We start from the raw sequence: 5,307 nt of genomic DNA on the forward strand, positions 1-5,307 counted from the left end.
GCACATGTGCCACAGTGACATTGTAGAGGTAAGGAGGACAACCTGTGGGAGTCAGCTCCCTCCGACTTGTGGGCCCCAGGAGTCAAACTTAGGTCATCAAGTTTAGCAGCAAGCTAAACCCACTGAACCATCTGACAGGCCCAGAAGTAAATATTTAAACGGAGTTTCTTTTTTTTTTTTAATTTAAAGATAGCATGCAATTTGATACATAATAAATAGTAGGTATGGGCATATGTACATATGTGTGTGTTTAACCAGACGAAACCAGCCTTCACTGACTTCCACACAAACCTTTGTGATATTTGTGACATAGTTTCTCTCCAGAGTGTTTGTCTCAGAGCAGAAGAGATGGCTCAGCTGTGAAGAGCACTGGCTGCTCTTGCAGAGGATCTGGGTTTGATTCCCAGCACCCATATAGCAGCTAACAATCATCCATAATTCCAGTTCCAGGTGAATTCAATGCCCTCTTCTGACCTCCAAGAGCACTGCATGACACGGATGTACTTACATACATGCAGACAATACACCCATACTCATGAAATAAAAATAATAAATAAAATATATTTTTTTAAAAAGTGTCTCCAAAGAGTTCCTGGTTTGTCAAACCAAATCTTCAGCCAGGCTGCAAAAGGATCACAAAGGCATGGTAACAATGAGGCTGTCTTACCTTGCTATAAGCAAGGACCAAGTCCCAGGGGAAAGGTAACGACCACTGAAAACACAAAGGCAGTCTGTGCTTTGAAATGCAGCCCAGTGACAAGGCAGGGCTTGCTCCATAGGGGCAGGTGGCCTGGACTTTGTCCTGTTTGCATGGCAAACACAGTGGAGGAAGCTGACTGTGCTGAAGGCTGGTAAGCCTCTGACCTGCTTTTCTATGTTCGTGGATCAAGCATTGGGACAGAGAAGGAATTTGGCCAGGACAGCCTGCTACTTGTGTAAACTTGGTGTTGGGGCTAGGGGAGGAGGGTGGTATAAGGCAGGTGGACTACCAGGCTCCAACAAGCATCCTCACATGCCTTTGACCCTGAGCCAGAGTCTTCCGCTAGCCTGACACTCTGGGCTGCCAACTGGGAACAGACCATGGCTGCCTGCTGAGCCGTGCTGTGATTCATGGGGTCACAGGAAGCACACAGCATGGGAGGGGAGAACAGCGCGTTGGGTGGTCACATTCCAGATGAGGCTATGACTCTGGTAGGAGTGAGAGAACCTGATCTACCTTCCTTCTTGGGCTCTCCAGTCATGACTCATCCCACAAATGTTCAGTTGGGCTTGGAGCATCCCGCATAGTCCTCATGACGGAGTCCTCATTTTGAGGCCTAGTGGCAGAAACTGGGTCTCTGTCTCCTAACTCTGAGTCCTTTCTCTTCTTGACTGGCTAAGGAGGTCTTCTCCAAGTTGGGGGTGGCTTGCATCATGACTCTAATCCCAGACCAACCTGACTAACCTACTGTTTCTGTGACTGCCTTTTCCAGAATTTCTAGATGTGGGGACAACTGTTCCCAGCCCCTTGCTTCTTGATAGGAGGGAGCTACCTCATCTAGGCCCCATGGACAGCTCCAGAGAGAAGGCCAGACATGAAGCACATCAAGGGCCAGGCCTGGATGGAGGGCCTGAGCGAAATCTAAAGTAAGGTACATGTGGGACTTCCTATTTCCTAGTAACCACGCCAGGAAAAAAACAAAGAAACAGATAAAAATAATTTTATTATTATGTTTATGTGTATGAGTGTATTCCCTGCATGTGTGCAAGTGCTTCCATGTCAGGCAATGCCCTCGGAGGTCAGAAGATCCCCTGGAACTGGAGTTTTGGACTGCTGTTAGCAGCCATGTGGGTGCTGGGAATTGAACCCGGGTCCTCTGCAAAAGCAGCCAGTGCGCTTAACCGCTGAGCCATCTCTCCAGCCCTGGCAAAAATAATTTTAAACATATATATATATATATATATATATTCTGCCTCCTGAGTACTTGGATTAAAGATGTGTGCTGCAACATCCAGCTTAATATATAGAGAGAGATAAAGATATCTCTCTCTCTCTCTCTCTCTCTCTCTCTACATATATATATATATATATATATATGGGGGCAGAGCTCATATCCCAGGCTATCTTGAACTTGCCGTATAGCTGAGGATGACCTTGAACTGCTGATCCTCCTGCTTTCTCCTCACTAGCTGGGATTATAGGCATTTGCCACCAAACCTGGTTTTTCTTTTTTTCTTTCTTTCTTTCTTTTATTTATTTATTTTGTGTCTGCACATGTGTGTATGGTGGATATGCACATGTATGTGTGTATATGTGCACATGTGTGTACAGGTTCACATCCCCATGTGTGAGGCAGAGGCCAGAGAAGAACGCTGGGCACACTGCGGTCACCCTTCACTTTATTCCTTTGAGACAAAGTCTCTCACCGAACCTGGAGTTTGCTGGTTTTCAGCTAGGCTGGTGACCAGCAAACCCCAGCGATCCTCCTATCCCCCCTCAGCTTCCAGAGCTGGGGTAACAGTTATGTATGACCACACCCTGCTTTGTGTGTATGTGTTCAAATAAGCTTTATTTTATTTTATTTTTTAATTATTTTTATTACTTTTTTATGTGTATGAATGTATTGCCTACATGTATGTAAGTGCACCTGTGTCATGCAATGCCTTCAGAGGTCAGAAGAGGGTGTTGGATCCCCAGGAACTGGAACTACAGACAATTGTTAGCTACCATGTGGGTGCTGGGAATCAAACCCAGGTCCTCTCTAAGAGCAGGCAGTGCTCTTAATCGCTGAGCCATCTCTCCAGCCCCAATGTTCAAAAAAGCTTTAAAAACAAATTATTATTTTTTACTAAATCTAGTTATTCTTTTTCTCCCTTAAAAATATCCAGCTTCATCACCATCATAGATGTAGAACAAGACAAAACCACAGAGTTAGACTAAGTGCAGACAATATACATATTCACCTGCTCTGTTATGTGTTCCTCAACCCCAAATATTGTTTGAGATGAAATGTATTCTGTGGCCAAGAGGATGAAGGTTTGGGTTTAAACAGACTCCAAAATGGATTGGGCAAAACCTGGCTCCTTTCTCCCAAGCTTTCAGCTATGACAGATGAAGATGGAACTTCTCAAGAAAGTGTCTGGCACTAATACCCTAGATATCACCCTGGTGTCTCTTCCCCTTTGGTCACAGCCATAACTAGCACACTGTTTATGACAAACTGACTGGATAGCAGAGGTGTGCAGTGCAGGCTGATGAACTCACGATGAAGACAGCTACCTTGGTGTAGGACTAGTATCAGAGGTGCTGGGGTACTGGGGAAGGAGGGCTTTGTTCTTACTCTGATCCGCTGAGTCAGTAAAGCACTGAGGCAGCCAGAGCTCAGAGTCTGAGGTGCTGCAGAGAAAGGCCAAGTCTCTTTCTTACCACTGCTCCTCCCGCCAGAGGTAGAAAGCATTTACTCTGGAGAATCTGCTGAACTCCCAAAATAATGTGGGTGAGGGAGGAAGAGGGAACAGTGGATAAATTCGAACAGCTGAAACACAAGACCCCAGGACTGAACTGTCTGTGAAATGCCTGGGCGTGAATAGGTGGAGGGACCCCAGGAAGCAAGTCAGAGGGGAAAATCAGCTGATAATCTAGGAAACTGGCAGTACTGTGAGGGGAAGGTTTTCCTGAATACCTAACTTTCACAGAGCAGGGGCCAATGGAAGATGACTTAATACAGTACACAAAGGATCCAAACTGAATTGCTTGAGGCAAAGTAGAACAGCTTTAGACTCTTTGAACAGAAGGTTGGCTAAAAGAATGATTAAAGGACATGAGTAATGGTCACACTAGGGGCCCTCTGGCACTTTAAGTCCTGAGTTGGTCAGCAGGTCTCCATCCCAAAGAGCAAAGCAGGCACCAGTGGGCCCTGGAAATCTGTCTGTAGTGTGTAGACCACAGAGACCTGGGCTCACATCAACCTTCTCTGGTTGCCCTGGAGGGGCTTTCTCCTTGGCCAACATGCTGTGTGCTGGGCCAGGAAAATACCCAGGAATGATCATCAGCACCAGAGAGGCTGTTCTGGAACACGTCCACATCTGCCACCCCTCTTCAGAATTGCCTCCACTGATGACCCCCGTGTCTGTCAGTGCTACTGCCCACTCCCAGGACCGCTCCACATTCAGGGCCACTTTGGTGGGCTCCAACCCCACTAAACTGTTTCACATCTGTGTCACTGCTGAAGAGTGCCAGGCTGCTGTGAGCAGCAATCCCCCAGCATTTGACTCATGGCAGAAGCTCCATGAGTGTACAAAGGGAAGCTCCACCTTGCACCACAGATGCACAGAGCAAACATATCCAGCTTTTTTTTTTCTTGTCTTTTTGAGACAGGGTATCCCTGTAGCCCCAACTGGCCTGAAACTCACTATGTAGACCAGGCTGGCCTCAAACTCACAGAGATCCACCTTCCCGTGCCTCCCAAATGCTGGGATTAAAGGTATGTGCCACCACACCAGCACATATTCAGCTTTTTTGGAGGTGCTGGGGATCTGAACCCAAGTCCTTGTGCTTCTGCAGCAATCTCTTACCCACTGAACCATCTCTCTAGCCCCACGCCCAATTTTAGGCAGTGCTGGGGATCAAACCTAGACAAGCACTCTACCAAGGGAGTGTGGGAGACAGTCTTGAGTCTAGGGTGATATTGCAACTGCCAGGGTCCAGGAATCCTGGCTCTGTAATCTGAAACCCAGTATGCTAATGAGGCATCCTACCCTCTATTCTGTGATAGGACATTAAGTCTGTTATGCTAATAGGATGCCAAGTCTGTTATGCTAATAAGGTATCCTACTTGCTGTACTGTGATAGGACGCTAAACCTGTTATGGTAATAAGGTATCCTACTTGTTGTGCTGTGATTGGACCATTACCCCTATATAAGCTTGTGCCTTCCTGAAATAAACCAGACCTGTGTCACTGAACCTGGTCTCCTGTGCCTGAATACAGCTCCGCGGACACAGTCTCCTCACCAGCCCTGGGGTCCGGGACCAGCCCTGGGGTCCGGGACCGGGAAGAAGCAGCAAGGACAGGAGGTAGCACAGGGCAAGCAGAAGAGCTGCCTCAGCACCGGGCGAACAGAAGAATGGCCTCAGCCCAGGGCGCTTCGACGCCTGTGAGAATGAAGGAGTGGCACCCACAAGAACAGAGGAGGGGCCGCTGGCAGTGACCACAACAGAGCTACATCCATATCCCCTATGTATTTTTTTTAAGACCAAAATTTTATTTCAGTTGTATATTACCAATAGGGCATTTTACATTTTTAAAAGCAGGGTCTCACTATTTAGC

The 5,307-nt window shown here is 47.1% G+C and overlaps 1 long non-coding RNA gene across 2 annotated transcripts; it reads left to right on the forward strand.

The window, feature by feature from the left end:
* Positions 1 to 814: 814 nt before the first annotated feature.
* Positions 815 to 5,104, forward strand: LOC115071265. 2 transcript variants are annotated; one of them, XR_003850363.1, is made up of 3 exons: positions 815 to 851; positions 1,473 to 1,631; positions 4,969 to 5,104. It is a non-coding gene; the product is annotated as an uncharacterized LOC115071265 (long non-coding RNA). The 2 variants fall into 2 exon arrangements; XR_003850362.1 differs by having other exon boundaries at positions 823 to 935.
* Positions 5,105 to 5,307: the final 203 nt, after the last annotated feature.

Source organism: Nannospalax galili, unplaced genomic scaffold (assembly GCF_000622305.1).
Source record: "Nannospalax galili isolate Female #2095 unplaced genomic scaffold, S.galili_v1.0 scaffold1138, whole genome shotgun sequence".
Classification (NCBI taxonomy): domain Eukaryota; kingdom Metazoa; phylum Chordata; class Mammalia; order Rodentia; family Spalacidae; genus Nannospalax; species Nannospalax galili.